The following is a 21,444-nucleotide window of genomic DNA, read 5'->3' as shown; positions in this document are numbered from 1 at the left end:
TTCGTTAGAATGTAAGATATTCAGCCAAACGTTATGCAATAAAAGACGAATAGTTTCTTTCCATTAAAATACGCGCTCGCGTACCTGTCACGTAATTGCACAGTGGGATGTATCAACGGGTCATAAAATGGGAAATGAAATAGAAACTAACTAAAATTTAATGTTGTACACGCACATGAATTCGTATGATAAACTGCCAAAACGTTTTGAGAGATAAGGCCGGGTTCATTAAAGATGTTGGGTGCGGTTAGGACCAAACTTTTTCAGCTCAGAGTGTTAGTGGTCCTGGAACCCATAGTGTCAAACAGGTTCTGCACAATACGTCCATCAGATTCTACTGTTCAGCAACATTGTCACTGTATTTCAGAACTCTGGCATGATATAATAATCAAGGATTTCGAAGGCAAAACCTTTTCTCGCCCATGGGCGAAATATTTCAATAAATCTGTAAAATAGCTGAATTGAGTAAAATTGAGTTACATTACTAACTTTTTGTCATTTTTTCATTAAATTTTGTGTCATGATACTTCAATGAATACATTTAATGTATTTGCGAAACAAAATCATGAGTTTTAAGTAAAGGAACATATTCTCGCCCATGGGCCAAACCTTTTTCTCGCCCATGGGCGAAATATTTCAATATCGCTATAAAATCGTTGAATTAAGTTAAAATGAGTTAAATTTTGTGTCATGATACTTCTTTCAATACATTAAATGTATTTGCGAAACAAAATCATGAGTTTTAAGTAAAGGAACATATTCTCGCCCATGGGCCAAACTTTTTTCTCGCCCATGGGCGAAATATTTCAATATCGCTATAAAATCGTTGAATTAAGTTAAAATGAGTTAAATTTTGTGTCATGATACTTGAATAAATACATTAAATGTATTTGCGAAACAAAAACATGAGTTTTAAGTAAAGGAACATATTCTCGCCCATGGGCCTGCCCATGGGCCTACCCATGGGCCTACCCATGGGCCAGACTTCGCCCATGGGCAGGCCCATGGGCGACATAGTCTAAATATTGAGTTTTTAAACAATTTTTTTTTCATTTTTTCTTCCTTGGTATGTTCCCATGAAAACGGCATGTTTAATTTTGTAAATACCTTTAACCGAGACTGGGCAAAGAGCGTAGAGTTTCTGGACTTTTGGGTTTCCAGAATTAAAATGGGACGTGTTATTTTTAGATTGATGTTTTTTTAATGTCATAATTACTTGCGAATTTTGAACATTTTCTGGATAAAGGGCAAAATGAAAGGACAGTTATTTTTGTAAACGACCACTATGTATTAAAGGTCTGGGCAATTTTATCCAGATGTACCGGGATGCCATATAGACCTAGGCCTTTTGGCCTATATCGATCAGAAATCTTATACCGATGTATGGTATCTGTATCGATCGGATTGAAGTGTGATCATGCAGTTTCATTTCGAGATATGGATATTTCAGGATCGATTATTAGTTCATATTTAGCAGATAATGACGACCAGAGAGTTAAGGTTAAACTTAATAATTAATTTTTAATTAGGTTTATACGGGAACGGCTTCTACCGTACAGTTTTCCCCGACCTTGGGGAGACGTACAGTAGTCTTATCAGGTTAGGAAATTTTTGTACATTTATGATGAAATACTGAATAAAATAGTTTTAAAAAACTATTTGCAGAGTACTATTTCAAAGGTGATTGATGATTAATATATACTGAACGGCAAAAGAAACGTCACCATGGATAGATATATGAGAAACCTTACTTGTCCAAACACTGTACACATACCTTGAGACATATTAAAAAGATGAAACTTGGCAAAACTGATCATCAAGGTTGAAGTTAAAGTGTCAAATGTTCTTAAAGTGAAACACAATACTAGTCTCTGAGGAAATGGCATCACAAGTCAGTATCTCGTGTGTCCGCCATGTGCATTCATGACTGTCGTGCAACGTCGGTATATGGAATGGATGAGGCGGTTGATGAAGGCCGTAGGCACTTGAGCCCACACTCTGAGGAACGCATGGAGCAGTTCAGCTGCAGTTGTCGGCCTTGGTCAGACATCATTATACCGTCTTTGAATCTCGTCCTACAGATGCTCCATGGGATTTAAATCGGGACTGAGGGCAGGCCACTGCATGGTTCTAATGACATTCTGCTGGAGCAAATCTTTTGTTGCTTTCGCAGTGTGGGCACGGTCGTTATCATGCTGAAACTCGTGGTTGCGGCGACGGGCCAAATGAGGTATGGCGTGTGGTCTCAAGACTTGATCAATGTACCGAGCTGCCGTGACACCATTGCGTGTCCCTGGATTGATGTTCTGGAAGACCACAGAGCCCGCCCTCTGTGCAAGACCAATTCCTCAACATGATGCCCGGACCATCCCTAGAGTCTCTCTCAACAACACAAGCATCCGAATAACGTTCCCCACGGCGTCGCCAGACTCTCTCCCTGCCATCTGCTGTTGAGATACAGTAACGGCTCTCGTATGAGAAGAGGACTCTTCTCAACTGCTGGAGGCGCCAATGTTGGTGCTGTGTTGCCCACTGAAGACGGTCCCGGCGATGACGTGGTGTCAGAATTGGTCCTCGGTGTTGCCTGTGACAGTTGAGGTGTCTGCTCGTCAATCGTCGACGCGCGGTGTCTTGTGATCCTTGGTGATCCTTGTTCTTCCACTACGTGGTCGGTCATCTGTAGTGTTGGTGGTCTGGTACCGTTGCTGGAGCCTGTATATCGTCCTTACGTGCATTGGCAACTTACCAGGCGGTTTGTCCAGCCTGCAATCATCCAAGGGTTTGGTGTCGCTGATTTCTTCTCAATCTTGGCATGTGGTTGCAATTAAATTACGAAAGAATGATATACGATCTGGGTGGATTTTTATAGGGCAAGAAATGGGGGAAAAGCATGTGCATTTCAATTTGCACGGAACTCACGTTCATCGGGTTAACATGGCCATTGCCGTGATGCGTTTGGGCGATCGGTTTTATTGTCATCTACTTTGTTTTTTTATCATCAAATTTCATTTTTTCTTGACAAGGTAATGTTAACCTTTAGAAACAAAATTACCCAGATATTTAAATGGCAACTTTTCATGCAATGTTACTTAGGGTGACGTTTCTTTTGCGGTTCATTATATATTACAAGACAATTTAACATCCCATTTATCTAATCGAAATTCAAATTAATGGTAAAATTTTGATGAGGAAAAAACGATACTGCAGTACAGATTTTTCAGGTCATTATCCATTGTAGAAAAACACTTTCCACTTCCAGAGTCCTGTTTCAAATTTTATTTATTCTAACTAAAGATATATTATTTCAGTTTATCATAGGCCCTTTTCATATGTTTACCAGCAATGTAATTGTGCATAAAATTACTTGTCCCCAATACTTTTATGCTATATTTTGCACACAAGTGTTTGTAATGTGTACATACCTTTGTATCTGATCTTTTAATGATAAACATTTGTTGGCACTTTTGCTTTACCACGATATAATCTACATATATAATGTATCATATAATAAAGAAAAATCTGTTTTGTGGTAACCAGACTTCAGACTTCACAGATTTGTACAATGTTATGTCATTATGGGGATTGTCTCACTGCTTTTTAATGGATGGCTATGGCTATTTTCCAAAAGTAAAAGTATTTCTGCTACAAGGCTCCAGACAAGGACTGTATGTACAAATGCAAATATGTGAGATAAGATGTATGAATTAAGGAAAGCACCTGCTATCTACGTTATGGCCAAAGCTTTATTTAAATGTAACTTTAATATTTTGAGCAATATTCCCCCCAACGTCATTTACATCATCATGATCATAGCAATGCTCACTGCCGCTACATAAACTTAGAATATCTTATAAAATTCATAATATTCTTATATTTCAATTTAAGAAAACCAGACGTTCAGCCATTGCCTGTTGGCAAAAATGGATAAGCTGAATGAACTCTTAGCAGCTTTCCAAAATGGATCATCTGAGAGAGCACTGATGAGTGGATTAAATTTTATTTTGATGTATGAAGTATGGGAAATTTACTCCAAGTCTGATACATGTTTCAGATTGAAATATCTTTAAGGATACATTTAATATCATGTTTGCCCTATTAAGGGCCCCTAACACTGGTAAGCTTCCAAAGGAAATTGTATGCGAACTTATTTTTGATGGACACACAAGATTGATTGCAAACCTAAAACTGTTTTCCAGCAAGATTGGGACACTACTGAAGTTAATAAATGAAACATTTGGCGCGTATCTCAGGTACAAACTCCAAAAGATGGTTTTAAGAATTTATTTTGTATGGAGTTATGTTTTAAGAATTTATTTTATATGGAGTTATGGCCTTTGCGTCATGCTTTTTAACTTGATGGAATGTGTGTGTGTGGTTAGGAGGGGGTGGAGGGGGGGGGGGGGGGGGTCTATTGAAGCCTCCTAAATGAGGGGCAATATGATGGGTGTATGTTTAGACTGAGGTTTCATAGTACTTACAGTTGGTTTTCAAAGTATTAACCATGATCTATCTTTTTTATAAATTCAGTTGTTTTTAGTTTTCCTTTTCTCTTTGTAACTTTAACATCAGAGCTAGCTGTAGCTTTGGAAATTTTTCGTTTTATGTACCCTAACACTACATTGTGCCGATGGCTGGCCCGATAAATATTTACGGTATACACAGTATACTGATTCCGAGCCGACCAATCCTTGTTTTAGACCCTTAATGCCGAGCGCCAGACAGGGTAACAACAAGTACCATCTTTTAACGTCTTTTGGTATGACGCGGCCGGGGATCGAACCCACGCACCTTCCGCTCTCCGGGGGGACGCTCTACCACTAGACCACGGAGACGGTCGCAAACTAGATAAGATGCATAAGTACATGCATGATGCCGAGTTAAAACAATTCACCCCAAAGAAATGACCAAATATTTACAACAATGTTTACTACCGTATGACATCACTGCCAGTGACCGAGTTTTACAAAATGGCGCATTCACTGACAACAGTACGCGGGATTTTCAGAGGAGGATTTTCGTTGATTGAGGGATGGTATATACATACATGTGTCATGTAAGTAATCAGAAACAATCAGACAATCTGCGTCATTTTTTTTTTGTGTTTTTGTTGTTACGCGTTACGCGTTTCCATTGTGAAAAGTACGCAAAGACGACTGACACAGCATGACGCATGGCTGGATGTATTACTCTACCGACCCTATGTGAGGGCAAATGACGAGATAAGATCTCACTCAGATAAGCTCCAGTTCGGGTTCAAAATACACCACTGTTTGAAATTGCTCTCGACAACTTTGTCCTTGACGAGCTACATATGTTGATGAGAATCAAGGACGTTCTGGAAAGACTAATCATTCAGGATGGGATAGCAGGGGATGAAGAGTAAGCAAGCTTAAGGCAAGGGAAATATTTAGATGGGATAGTAGAAAGCATCAGAAGTTGTGGGGTGTCGTTTTATGTATGGGAGGATAGGGACAGCAAGGGTCTATAGTGAACCAGCCTTTCAGGGGACAACAAAGACGTTCTCAGTCAACGCATGACAAATTTCACGGCCGACTGACTCCAGACACGGAGACAGTCTTCGTCGACGTTTAGAAAGGGTTCACGGTTCATTGTTGGTGGGGAAGGCAGTGACGCTAGGTCACAAGGACCCTACACAAAACGTAAGCTTGAGTACTGGGAATCGTTTAGAAAGGGTTCACGGTTCATTGTTGGTGGGGAATGCAGTGACGCTAGGTCACAACAACCCTACACAAAACGTAAGCTTGAGTACTGGGAATCTGAACTACAAGAGGCAAGAAGCGCAAAGAGGGCAAATATACAAAATGACATCAGCAGCGTTGTTCCCAGTACTGTCACATTTAGATGACGTGTGTGGCTGACTTGCGAGACAAACTTGTCTCACTTGGAGTACACACCAAAGTGTACTCCAGGGAGAAACTAATTGACCTGATCCATTCAGCATTGTCTCACTTGGAGTACACACCAAAGTGTCCTCCACGGAGAAACTAATTGACCTGATCCATTCAGCATTGTCTCACTTGGAGTACACACCAAAGTGTCCTCCACGTAGAAACTAATTGACCTGATCCATTCAGCATTGTCCCACTTGGAGTACACACCAAAGTGTACTCCAGGGAGAAACTAATTGACCTGATCCATTCAGCATTGTCCCACTTGGAGTACACACTAAAGTGTCCTCCAGGGAGAAACTAATTGACCTGATCCATTGAGCATTGTCTCACTTGGAGTACACACCAAAGTGTCATCCAGGGAGAAACTAATTGACCTGAACCATTGAGCATTGTCTTACTTGGAGTACACACCAAAGTGTACTCCAGGGAGAAACTAATTGACCTGATCCATTGAGCATTGTCTCACTTGGAGTACACACCAAAGTGTCCTCCAGGGAGAAATTAATTGACCTAATCTTTTGAGCATTGTCTCACTTGGAGTACACACTAAAGTGTCCTCCACGTAGAAACTAATTGACCTGATCCATTCAGCATTGTCCCACTTGGAGTACACACCAAAGTGTACTCCAGGGAGAAACTAATTGACCTGATCCATTCAGCATTGTCCCACTTGGAGTACACACTAAAGTGTCCTCCAGGGAGAAACTAATTGACCTGATCCATTGAGCATTGTCTCACTTGGAGTACACACCAAAGTGTCATCCAGGGAGAAACTAATTGACCTGAACCATTGAGCATTGTCTTACTTGGAGTACACACCAAAGTGTACTCCAGGGAGAAACTAATTGACCTGATCCATTGAGCATTGTCTCACTTGGAGTACACACCAAAGTGTCCTCCAGGGAGAAATTAATTGACCTAATCTTTTGAGCATTGTCTCACTTGGAGTACACACCAAAGTGTCCTCCAGGGAGAAACTAATTGACCTGATCCATTCAGCATTGTCTCACTTGGAGTACACACCAAAGTGTCATCCAGGGAGAAACTAGTTGACCTGATCTGGAGTACACACCAAAGTGTCATCCAGGGAGAAACTAATTGACCTGATCCATTTGGCATTGTCTCACTTGGAGTACACACCAAAGTGTCATCCAGGGAGAAACTAGTTGACCTGATCTGGAGTACACACCACCAAAGTGTCATCCAGGGAGAAACTAATTGACCTGATCCATTTGGCATTGTCTCACTTGGAGTACACACCAAAGTGTCATCCAGGGAGAAACTAATTGACCTGATCCATTCAGCATTGTCTCACTTGGAGTACACACCAAAGTGTCCTCCACGGAGAAACTAATTGACCTGATCCCTTGAGCAATGTCTCACTTGGAGTACACACCAAAGTGTCCTCCAGGGAGAAACTATTTAACCTGATCCATTGAGTATTGTCTCACTTGGACTACACACCAAAGTGTCGCCCAGGGAGAAACTAATTGACCTGATCCATTCAGCATTGTCTCACTTGGAGTACACACCAAAGTGTCATCCAGGGAGAAACTAATTGACCTGATCCATTTGGCATTGTCTCACTTGGAGTAAACACCAAAGTGTCCTCCAGGGAGAAACTAATTGACCTGATCCATTCAGCAATGTCTCACTTGGAGTACACACCAAAGTGTCCTCCAAGGAGAAACTAATCCATTCAGCATTGTCTCACTTGGAGTACACACCAATATGTCCTCCAAGGAGGAACTAATTGACCTGATCCATTGAGCATTGTCTCACTGGGAGTACACACCAAAGTGTCCTCCAGGGAGAAAGTAATTGACCTAATCCATTCAGCATTGTCTCACTTGGAGTACACACCAAAGTGTCCTCCAGGGAGGAACTAATTGACCTGATCCAGTGAGCAATGCATATTTCATTTAATTTAAACTGACAAATGTATTACCATTACTGATCATATCTAACAAACATTTGTCCAGACTAAAATGTGTTATGTAAAATGCAATGAGTCAGTGAGTGTGGTTTTACGCTGCTTTTAGCAACATTCCAGCAATATCACGGCGGGGGACACCAGAAATGGGCTTCTCACGTATAATGCAATGACCTAGCTGTGATGATTTGTGATTGTTTAAATAATGTGGTACATAAACTTCTTGGAATACTATATTTACTATAGACTATAGACTATTTGCCAACCTCTGTCTGTTTAACGCCGCACTCAGAAATATTCCAGCTATATGACGGCGGTCGGTAAATAATCGAGTCTGGACCAGACAATCCAGTGATTGCCATCACTGAGCATCGATCTTGGCAATTGGGATCGATGATGCATACATGTAAATACTGATATTATATCTGGAATATTGCTGAGTGCTTAGTTAGACAACAAACAAACAAAACTTGTAAATATAAGTATGTGCGAGGTTTTTTTCAATCTGATGTTAATCGGCAGTAAATACATGTTTTCTGTCTCACTGAAATTAATAATCTGAATGTTTCAGTGAGTGCATGAGTTGTTGTTTTTACGACCTCTTTTGAAAAGTGGGCCAGTTATGAGATACAAGAGGTCTCACACGCTCTCCACCTTGGTGAAACCCACGAGCACGGGTATGGTGCTGTAGACAGACACATAATCGGGGCGAAACGGGATTCGAATCCACAATCATAGGTTCCTGGCGTGCCCAAGGGACGCAACTTAGACAACGGGGCCACCCGTCCCCCGCTGCTTCCGATTGAGCAATATGGGAAAGATCTGTAATGAGCGGCAGATATTGTATCGGTGTCGGGGATCAAACCCAAAAGTTTGGCACCATGAGCAACTCTGCTACCCTACTATTGTAGATGGAAACGAAACAAGCCAACATTTAGAATAAAAAAATAGTTTACTCTTGGGTTACATTGCTTGAACATGAACATGAATTAATTTTATATGTATTATAATTATTATACACATTTATAATAGTTATTAATGAATCACATAAAACCACATGGAAAACGAAAGCGAGAACACATTCTGTAGGATAAAGAAATCGATTTTAACGACAACCATTATCTGCTCTTTATATTCGCGGAGAGGGTTGCCTCCCTTAGGTGAAGACCATTTTAAAGCTTCTATCCATCACAGTATCATTGCTGAACATTTTTAATTTATTGATGCATGAGTGAGCGGGCTAGTGATACAATATCTCCGCGGGGCACAACTGCAAATATATGTTTCATCCATTCCTCCACAATGGAGCCATGTGGCCATGCGAAACATGCTCAGCAAAGAGTGACTGAGGAGATTGATTTAAAGTCGCTTCGAACATTATTTCAGTTATAATACGGTTGTCAGTTTGATGTGGGAGGAAAGTGAATGCATCTCACAAAGGTTTGGTAAAACCAATTAGTGTGGGTATGGATCAACAAATTAAGAATTATAATCAGGATTCGAACCTATAGCATTCTGGCCCGCCAAAGGGACGCAACTCTGCACGACGAATAGCGAAGTCTTCGACAGCTGAGACACCTGTGTTCTAATGTGTAATGAGAAAAATATTTATAATATATGATATAATATATACTATATATTGTTTAGTCCGTTGCATCAGAAAATGATGCAGAAATCAATCACCCCAAGATGACTGCGTTTTACATGAGCCACATTTACCTCTGTTGTAGCAAAGCCATTGTATGTTTTATACGTGATGGCGCTCAATGACAAAAGATTCATACAAGACAATTGGACAGCATGTTCAAGGCAACCTACAGTATTCAAGGCTACTGAGATCAATTCCTTTTAAAGATCAACAGAATCATAAATTTAAAATAACCATATTGTTTTCATCCTGAGTAGTCCTCATGCACTGAGTGAGTGAGTGAGTTTGGTTTTACGCCGCGTTTAGCAATATTCCAGCAATATCACGGCGGCGGACACCAGAAATGGGCTTCACACATTGTACCCATGTCGGGAATCGAACCCGGGTCTTTGGCGTGACGAGCGAACGCTTTAACCACTAGGCTACCCGACAGCCCCCCTCATGCACTGAAGCACAGTAACCTACGCTAAACATGCATGGATACTAAACGTACCAACGATAAACAGGCATTCGCTGGGTACGACTCAAGCAGCTTGTTTACATTTCTCCTGGTGTTTCGTTAAAGAGGATTTAACCTTGTACTCCTTTCCACACGAACACTGAAACCGAAACCCACGGTGCTCCTTGTTAAAGTGATCCTTGGTTGAGTTCCTGCTCCTGAAGGCATGTTCACACATTGGGCAGCGATACAGTCTGTAATTGGAACGCCAAATTATTGCAGTCAGTCAGTACAAATTAAAGGTAGTCATCGAGTTACACTCAAAGACTGGAAGACCTAAAGTTACGCGTGACCTAAACACGTCACAATAGAATTCACTTTCTGCAAACGTATATAGTCTGTAATGGAACTCCAAATTATTGCAAACAATCAGTAAAAATTAAAGATGGTCATCGAGTTACACTAAAAGACTGGAAGACCTAAAGAAACGCGTGACCTAACTACGCCACAGTGGACTTCTCTTTCTGCACATGTCAACAGTACATTGTGTGACCGACCAGGGGGAAAGGGAACTTATGGGTGCGAGGAAACAATTTTGCTGTGACGTCAAAAAGGACGTTTGACGTGCGGACTGTACAAAACGATCTTATTTCATTATATAATGCCGTGTTTCGCTGTAATAAACATAAATTGAAGCTTGTGAATTGCATTTTTGTGTTCCTAAGATAGTGTAGTTTTCAAATAATATCAGCAGTCAAAATGTGATTTTTTACCATTTGGTCCCTTAACTCATGGATGCTCAATTAGTTTGATAAGACGTGTCTCGCTGAACAAACAGTTCCAGTAAACGTTTCACTGTCCTGATCCATGAGTTCTCTTACACATATCCCTCACCAATGCTCTTTATGAAATCTCCGCTCGATTGCTTGAAGTGTCTTTGATTTTCACCCGTGGAGATCCGGGGTAGAATAGGTCTTCAACAACCCATGCTTGCCGTCAAAGGCGACAATGCTTTTCGTAAGAAGCGAGTAACGGGATCGGGTGGTCAGGCTCGCTGACTTGGTTGATGCATGTCATTGTATCAAAATTGCGTGGATCGATGCTCATGATATCAATCACTAGTTTGTCCGGTGCAGACTAGATTATTTACAGACCGTCGTCATGTAGCTGGAATACTGCTGAGTGTGGCGTTAAACAACAAACAAACACTTTGACTTTCTCTCACTTTGCTGAGCTGACAACAGCTGAACTGTTGTTTAAATCCGAGCTCAGTCACTCACACAACGAAAAGTTATGTTTGCAGTTTACTTACTTTCCCTTGAAGTAGATAATTTCCTGAAACGAAAAGACGACAATGAGATTGTGCCTATGCTCAGTAAATCAATACCAAGAGTGAATGAGTGAGTATGAGCCGCTTTTAGCAATATACCAGCAATATCAAGGTAGGGGACAACAGAAATGGGCTTCACACATTCTACCCATGTGGCTAATCGAATCCGGGTCTTCGGCGTGACGAGCAAACGCTTAAACCACAACACTACCCTACCGCACTGTCCAATACCTAAATTACTACACAACATTTGTAAATGTTTGATGGAAATAATGTACTACGATACCTACAACAGCTTGTGGGGGTGATTGTCTGTAGTGTAACGCAGCATTCAAATATTCAAGGTATATAACGACGGTCTGTAAATAATCGAATACAATCTTTTATTTGAGCGTCGGAGCCTTGAAGACCCGGGGTAGAACGCGTCTTCAGCAACCCATGCTTGCCATAAAAGGCGACTGTGCTTATCGTAAACGTCAACTAACGGGATCGGGTGGTCAGGCTCGCTGACTTGGTTCATACATGTCAACAAACCAACCAACCAACATGAGCGTCGATCCACGCATTTGGGATACCGAACCTGAACACCCGATCTGTTTAGAAACACAACCAGGGTGAACTGGGATTCGAACCTTCGTTCACATCATAACCGTGAAGATTTAGGGGTAGAATAGGTCTTCAGCAACCCATGCTTGCCGTAAAAGGTGACTATGCTTGTCGTAAAAGGCGACTAACGGGATCGGGTGGTCAGGCTCGCTGACTTGGTTGGTGCATGTCATCGATCCCAATAGCGTGGATCGATGGTCATGATATTAATCACTGGATTGTCTGGTCCAGACTCGATTATTTACATACCGCCGCCATATGGCTGGAATATTGCCGAGTGCGGCATCAAACAACAAACCAAACCAAATCGTTCACATGTTTCTGTCACGTCCGAGAGACGCAGTTCCACGCTGCCGTAGAGTGATTGCGTGAGTTGGATTGTACGCCGCTTTTATTAATATCACGGCGGGGGACACGGAAATATGCTTCATACATGTGTGGGGATTCGAACCCGGGCCTTCAACGTGTCGAGCAAGCGCTTTTACCATCAGGCTAACTCAACGCCCGCGGTGCCATGGACGTCTGGACCACCCCTGCCTCTTTGTGTTTTAGAGAGGCGACAGAGAGCCTTGTTGTTTTGGAATGGTCCATTTCTTTGCCATAATTTGCTCAAAAATTCAAATTGCTAAAAGTGTCGTAACACTATTCATTCCCTCAATCACTCACTATAGTGAGTGAGTTGGGTTTAACGCCGGTTTTTACAGTATTCCAGTTATATCACGGCGTGTCAGCTTAATGTGGGAGGAAAGCCCGAAGTGATGCAGGACTCAAGACGTTTACCACTTCGGTGAAACCCACGAGCACAGATATGGTGCTGACAAATCTAGAAACATAATCGGGGTGAACCGTGATTCGAACCAACAATCATTGGTTTCTGGCGTGTCCAAGGGACGCAACTCTGCACATCGAATCGCGGCACCTTAGACGACTGGGCCACCCGTGCTCCCTCACTCACTATAATACTTACGATATCGTTGTCAGCGAGATCCATCCATCCGATCGTTGCTGTCTCGTTATCGCTCTTCGGTCCCTTGTCGCCATCTTCCTGAAATTGTAAAATCTAACAGTGATTACAGATATTCAGTTCGTAATTTGGTATTGTTTCCACGTTCCACGTCGTAGGTGAGTGAGTGAGTATGGTTTTATGCCGCTTTTATCAATAATCTAGCAATATTACGGCAGGGGCACCAGAATGGGCTTCACGCATTGTACCTATGTGGGGAAACGTATTCGGTCATTCGGCCTGACAGGCGAACGCTTTAACCACTAGGCTACAGCCACCCCGAGCCACCCAATTACACACAGGTCGTGATCGTGGTATGCAGTGGCCCTTCAGAAGCAGCCCGGGTAATTCCATGAGTGAGTGAATGAATAAATGGTGTTTTATGCCGCAGTCAGCAACTTCTTAGCAATATTACTGCAGTCTGTAAATATTCAGTGACTGAAAACATGAGCACTGGAAACATGAGCACTGAAAACATGAGCACTGGAAACATGAGCACTGGAAACATGAGCACTGAAAACATGAGCACTGGAAACATGAGCACTGAAAACATGAGCACTGGAAACATGAGCACTGAAAACATGAGCACTGATCCAAGCCATCATGGAAAGTGACATGCAATCAGCCAAGTCGCAGAGCCTGCATGGCCGCTCATTTTAGCATGCTATTCATCAGAACTGGGGTCCGATTCTTTCCTGGAATTTCTAGGGGGATTTTACGTCAGCTTATGTCAGTTTCAATGTCCCATGAACTTGCAGCTATAATGAATAAATGGTGAGGTGAAATGGGGTTTAACGTCGCCTTCAAGGTTTATGTGCTTGTGAAGCATGCACGTGTGTGTGTGTGTGTGTGTGCGTCTGTGTTTGTGTCTGTTTGTGCTAGTCCGGACTAATGCCTATTTTAAAGTGCTAGCCCCCTAAGATACCATGCCGCAGTTTAACGTGAATACACGACTCAAACAGTAGACTGACTCCGAGCCGACCAGACACTAAGCAGCAAGTACCATTTTTTAACGTCTTTTGGTATGACGCAGCCGAGTTCATGTATTATAAGTATGTGCAAAACCACTTGGAATGTAAAGGATTCTGGATTGGTTTTCTATGTTACGGACACCTGTAAATAATCAGATTTCTTTACTCGACAATACAGTGGTAGGCCACAATGTCACACAAAACAACGGTAGGCTACAGTGTCACACAAAGCAGTGGTAGCCTACAATGTCACACAAAACAGTGGTAGGCTACAATGTCACACAAAACAACGGTAGGCCACAATGTCACACAAAACAGTGGTAGGCCACAATGTCATACAAGACAGTGGTGGGCTACAATGTCACACAAAGCAGTGGTAGGCTACAATGTCACAAAAAATGGTAGGCTACAATGTCAGACAAAACAGTGGTAGGCTACAATGCACACAAAACAGTGGTAGGCTACAATGTCAGACAAGACAGTGGTAGGCTACAATGTCATACAAGACAGTGGTGGGCTACAATGTCAGACAAAACAGTGGTAGGCTACAATGTAAGACATGATGGTGGTAGGCCACAATGTAAGACAAGAGAGTGGTAGTCAACAATGTCAGACAAGACAGTGGTGGGCTACAATGTCAGACAAGACAATGGTAGGCTACAATGTCAGACAAAGACAGTGGTAGGCTACAATGTCAGACAAGACAGTGGTGGGCTACAAGGTCAGACAAGACAGTGGTAGGCTACAAGGTCAGACAAGACAGTGGTGGGCCACAATGTCAGACAAGACAGTGGTGGGCTACAAGGTCAGACAAGACAGTGGTAGGCAACAATGTCAGACAAGACAGTGGTGGGCTACATTGTCAGACAAGACAATGGTAGGCTACAATGTCAGACAAGACAGTGGTGGGCCACAATGTCAGACAAGACAATGGTAGGCTACAATGTCAGACAAGACAGTGGTAGGCTACAATGTCAGACAAGATAGTGGGAAGCTACAATGTCAGACAAGACAGTGGTAGGCTACAATGTCATACAAGACGGTGGGAAGCTACAATGTCAGACAAAACAGTGGTAGGCTACAATGTAAGACAAGAGAGTGGTAGGCTACAATGTCAGACAAGACAGTGGTGGGCCACAATGTCAGACAAGACAATGGTAGGCTACAATGTCAGACAAGACAGTGGTAGGCTACAATGTCAGACAAGATAGTGGGAAGCTACAATGTCAGACAAGACAGTGGTAGGCTACAATGTCAAACAAGACGGTGGGAAGCTACAATGTCAGACAAAACAGTGGTAGGCTACAATGTAAGACAAGAGAGTGGTAGGCTACAATGTCAGACAAGACAATGGTAGGCTACAGTGTCAGACAAGACGGTGGGAAGCTACAATGTCAGACACGACAGTGGTAGGCTACAGTGTCACACACGAGATCGGTAGGCTACAGTTTTACACAAGCAGCCAGAACATACCCAACAGCCACCATACACAAGTGATGAACTCTCCCGTGTAGTCACCACGCTCCACTCCCACCCTGACAAACACTCACAACCTGCAAAATAGCGGATGTTCATGTTCTCATACAAATCAAAAGAACTTTTCAAGTACTTGAAAACCCGGAAACATGTAAAACTTCCCTTGACGATATTGATTAACAACTCACCATGTCTTTTACGTCAAAGCAACTATTGAAATACCATGGGTATTATGCATCAGCTAAATTACTTCATTTGAAAGATGCACACTGACAGTTTTTTGTTTTATTTTAAACAGGATACAGACTTCATCTCGACTCTCAAGAACCCCAGGGAGCAATAATTGTCGTCATGTTAGCATAGAATACCATTTAGAGTTCTGGAATATATACAAAATCGTTTAAAGAACCGAGAGACTTCTACAATGTGCTATTCAATCGAACAAACTTATAATGCAATCTGAAGACAAAGAGAACCGCTCGATGTTTCCTGGGACAACCAATTGCCAATACTTACAATATATATTCATGTTTAAACAAGTGTCGGTGTGCACTCATTTCAACTTCCATTCTTTTATTGTTTTCACTTAACACATTGTGTTCAAAGACGTCGTGGTAAGACTTCCACCCGTACCCCCAACTTCAACCCCCTCGGTAATGTGGTCGTCAAAAAGCTATTTTAATGAGAGGTGGTTTTGAACCCCCTGATTGACCAATCAGAATCGAGCATTTTTCAAATTCATGGTGTCATTTTGTTCAACGGGTTGGAATGGGCATTCAGTAGCCCATGCTTGTCGTAAGAGGAGAGATAGCCTGGAGTAAGGGGCGACACTTTAACGGGATCGGGTGGCCAGGCTCGCTGACTTGGTTGATGCATGTCATCGTATCCCAATCGGTTGAATCTGTACTCATGATATCAATCACTGGTTTGACTGGTCCAGGCTCGATTATATAAATACGGCCGTCATACAGCTGGAATATGTGCTGAGTACGGCGTTAAACAACTAACAAAAATGATGATAAAAAATATAATAATTAATATCCGTATATGGCACTCAATTGTATCCTTGGAATGCCAAAACATTTGAAAACATAATATACCTGAATAGCAAAGACACAGTGATTGATAAACATGCTTGGTTTCACGAAGGATGATATTATAGTTTCTTCTCCGGTAAAGAAATAGACAGGCATGCGGAAGCAGCGAATAAGAGATAAGGCGGTGAGATTAAGGGATTGGTCATGAATAAAATATTTGTTAAGAACTGGTCATTTGTTAGGGGGTGGGGGAGAACCATGACAAAGAGGGCGTCAGCAAAATGTGATACAGTTTTAAGGCCAATCTTACCATCGCCACCCAAAGCCCCTAAACCTCATCTTTAACACACATTTACCCCTCTCCCCAATTTTTAACACACACACACACACACACACACACACACACATCCTTACACATCCTTACACAACCATATTCCCCTATTCCCTTCCTGTATTGAATTACAAGTCCCTTTCTGAATTACCTCATCTTTAACACACATTTACCCCTCTCCCTAACTTTTAACACACACACACACATCCTTACCCCTATTCCCTTCCTGTATTGAATTACAAGTCCCTTTCTGAATTACCTCATCTTTAACACACATTTACCCCTATCCCTAACTTTTAACACACACACACATCCTTACCCCTATTCCCTTCCTGTATTGAATTACAAGTCCCTTTCTCAATTACCTTGTCCATCATGCTATCAACGTCGTCCCGACACAGATGCAGCGTCGCTGTCCAAGTGAGGAATTAAATGAATGATCACCACCAAGTGAAAACACGCGCGTACGCTTATAACAATCGTCAGACCTTTGAAACAATACACCTCGGTCACAATGACACACGCCGAACGCTTTGATCGTCTGGGATATACCCCTTTGTTAATCAGACACGTGTTATATAATGACGGGTAACAACGACAAAACCCACTGCTCGGAATATTCATTCGACCTTTCACAAGCTGATCACTCCAGTTTTGTGTTTGCCGTCAACAGTCAGACTTCATTGAGGTTTAAGTGTTCGCAATTATTAATTATTAATGCTTGTATGTTTACATCTTCCCGAGGCAAGAGAGTTAACTGACTTTAAAAGTCCAGTTTCCACCCTTGCCGAACTAGGCTGGAATTACTGGGCTCGATTGTTGCGCTACCGTGGCTATTACCAATTATGCCCCTTCTAAGCCTCTCCTATGGACCAATCAGATTCAACCTCTCGTATCACTTGCGTTTGCTTCACACAAAATGGTGGCGCCTAGTCAGGACGATCTGGTCGATAATCAAGATCTATATTGCGATAAAACGGATCTTACATCGCGAAATGCATCAAATCACGTGATCAAAAACGTAACTCCATAATACCAGCCTAGTTCGACAAGGGTGGAAACTGGACTTTTATAGTTAACTCCTTTGCCTCGGGAAGATGGTATGTTTATGGCAAGGGGACATTTGTGTGGTATTTGATGCCTTCATAATTGTCCAGGTGTGAAGTGACAATACACATGTATCATGGTTTAAGAACGTACTTGCACTCTGTGAAGATCCGGATTAGAATTGGTCTTCATTTGCAACAACCGATGTCTGTCATAAAAGGTGACTAACGGGATCGGGTAGTCAGGCTCTCTGACTTGGTTGGTGCATGTCATCGTATCCCAGCTGCATAAACCGATGTTCATGATGTCAATCATTGGAGTTGCAACCGTTGGGCATGCCAGAAACCTATGATTTTGGATTCGAATCCCGGTTCGCCCCAATTATGTTGCTAAGTTTGTCGATCATTACCATACCCGTACTCGCGATTTTCGACCCGTGAAGATTCGGCTCAGAAGAGGTCTTCAGCAACCCATGCTTGTCGTTAACGGCCACTAACGGGATCGGGGATCAGACTCGCTGTCTTGGTTTATGCATGTCATTGTATCCCAATTGCGTGGATCGATGCTCATGATGTCAATCACTGGATTGTCTGGTCCAGACTCGATTATTTATTCGATGGAATATTGCTGAGTGCGGCATTAAACAACAAGCAAAGAAACTCGCGATTTTCACCAAAGTGGTAAACGTCTGAGACCTGCATCACTTCGGACTGTCCTCCCATATCGAGCATACACGCCGTGTTATAAATGGAATACTGTTTAAAGCAATAAAACCCAACTCATTCACTCACTCACTCACTCACTTCCTCTTATGCTAATGCTAGGGATAATTAATATGTTATAAATGAGGTCATGACAAACAAAATCCACTTGACCAACTCCGTCAGATATACTGTATGGTATTGAATCTAAGTAATGGTGTGATGTGACATGTACAGTTTCAATGTTGAATCTTCTTTGCGTTCTGGGTTGACAAGAGTTTTTCTTGAGATGAAAGCTCCTCATCAAACCCTCGATAGCTAGTTATAAAATAATGTTTAGTAGCGCATTGTACACGTATGAATGGTTGCCACGGTGATTCAACACAGGAGATCGCCACTGTGGTCTTGCGGACAGAGCGTCTGTCCGGTGAACAAATGACGTCCAAAGATGGTACTTCTTACCCTGCTTGGTGTTAATGGGATAAAACACTTACACGTCGGCTATGAGCCAATGTGCTTTGTCTGAATGGTTCTCATGTTGAACTGCGACATTGTATCTCATTGGGATAGAACTACAAAACCTGCACCAGCCCCGACTAGTACAAGCAGCCACGCATACGTCGCTATAATAGTGCAACAATCTTGATCATGACGTAAGTCTCATTTCACCTCGCTTCTCGTGTACTACTTGGTGTTAAATCCGACTGAGAGGGTTACAATCGAAGGCAACCCGTGTCATCTGTTGGTACCGAAACTGCATTGATATAGTTATATCACCAATATAACATCGATATAACCGGACTATATTAATGTAACATTACTATAGCATCGATATAACAATAACTGCATTGATATCACATTACTATGTCATCGATAACACAATAACTGCATTGATATAACATTACTATGTCATCGATAACACAATAACTGCATTGATATAACATTACTATGTCATCGATAACACAATAACTGCATTGATATAACATTACTATGTCATCGATAACACAATAACTGCATTGATATAACATTACTATAGCATAGATATAACCGGGATTGCATTGATATAACATTACTACTAGTATATCATCGATATAACCGTAACTGCATTGATAAAACATTACTATATCATCGATATAACCGGAACTGCATTGATAAAACACTACTTTGTCATCGATATAACCGGAACTGCATTGATATAACATTACTATATCATCGATATAACCGTAACTGCATTGATAAAACACTACTTTGTCATCGATATAGCCGGAACTGCATTGATATAACATTACTATAGCATTGATATAACATTACTATAGCATCAATATAACCAGTACTGCATTAATATGACATTACTATAGCATCGATATAACCGTAACTGCATTAATATAACATTACTAATGCATCAATATAACTGGAACTGCATTAATATAACATTACAATAGCATCGATATAACCGGAACTGCATTACTATAACATGACTGTAGCATCGATATAACCGGAACTGCATTAATATTACCTTACTTTAGCATCGATATAACCGGAACTGCATTAATATAACATTACAATAGCATCGATATAACCGGAACTGCATTAATATAACATGACTGTAGCATCAATATAACCGGAACTGCATTAATATAACATTACTTAAGCATCTATATGAGCGGAACTGCATTAATATAGCATTACGATAGCATCGATATAACCGGAACTGCAATAATATAACATTACTAAAGCATCAATATAACCGGAACTGCATTAATATAACATTACAATAGCATCGATATAACCGGAACTGCATTATTATAACATGACTGTAGCATCAATATAACCGGAACTGCATTAATATAACATTAAAATAGCTTCGATATAACCGGAACTGCTTTAATATAACATTACTAAAGCATCAATATAACCGGAACTGCTCTAATATAACATTACTATAGCATCGATATAACCGGAACTGCATTAATGTAACATTACTAAAGCATAGATATAACCGGAACTGCATTAATATAACATTACTATAGCATCGATATTCATTCATTATTCATTCATTATAACCGAAACTGCTGAAAAACACAAACACATTATAAGTTGTAGCAGTATCACTGCACGGGGTTTTATACCACGAGGCGGAGGCTTGGTGTTAAGAACATTTCATCCTGCCAAGGCTCGTGTTATAAAGCCTAACTGGGGGCACATAAAACCACTTATCACACCTCCATGTCAGAGTGAGTGAGTGAGTGAGTGAGTGAGTGTGGTTTAACGCCGCTTTTAGCAATATTCCAGCAATATCACGGCGGGGGGCACCAGAAATGGGCTTCACACAGTGTACCCATGTCGGGAATCGAACCCGGGTCTTCGGCGTGACGAGCGAACGCTTTAACCACTAGGCTACCCGACTGCACCCTCCATGTCAGAATGATAGTGAGGGCCTATTGTGAAAGATTACAGTAATAACTGATAGCGAGAGTTTATTGTTGTACGTAGTGAGAACATATTGTAACAACTTACAGTTAGAGCCTATTGTAATAACGTATAGTGAGAACATATTGTAATACATCATAGTGAGAACATGTTGTAATACATTATAGTGAGAACATATTGTAACAACTTACAGTGAGAGCCTATTGTAATAACGTATAGTGAGAACATATTGTAATACATCATAGTGAGAACATATTGTAATTCCTTATAGTCAGAACATATTGTAATAACTTATAACGAGAACATATTGTAATACCTTATAGTGAAAACATATTGTAATACATTATAGTGAGAACATATTGTAATTCCTTATAGTCAGAACATATTGTAATAACTTATAACGAGAACATATTGTAAACTTATAGTGAGAACATATTGTAATACATTATAGTGAGAACATATTGTTATACCGTTTAGTGAGAAAATATTGTAATACGTTATAGTGAGAACATATTGTAATAACTTATAGTGAGAACATATTGTAATACCTAACAGTGAGAACATATTGTAATACATTATA

General features: G+C 41.2%; 1 protein-coding gene across 1 annotated transcript in view; it reads left to right on the top strand.

Moving 5' to 3' along the window:
* LOC139470877 (carbohydrate sulfotransferase 10-like) overlaps window positions 1-15,700 on the top strand; it is a 112,327-nt gene extending 96,627 nt beyond the window's left edge. Inside the window, exon 4 of the transcript XR_011653803.1 lies at window positions 15,617-15,700. The gene's annotated coding sequence lies outside the window, so the exon portion shown is untranslated. The remainder of the gene's footprint in view (window positions 1-15,616) is intronic.
* Window positions 15,701-21,444: the final 5,744 nt, after the last annotated feature.

The sequence above is a fragment of the Haliotis cracherodii genome, unplaced genomic scaffold (assembly GCF_022045235.1).
Source record: "Haliotis cracherodii isolate W230 unplaced genomic scaffold, xgHalCrac1.p SCAF_21, whole genome shotgun sequence".
In the NCBI taxonomy this organism is placed as follows: Eukaryota; Metazoa; Mollusca; class Gastropoda; order Lepetellida; family Haliotidae; genus Haliotis; species Haliotis cracherodii.
Note: the sequence above shows the minus strand (reverse complement) of the source record. Positions and strands in the feature narration are given on the sequence as shown.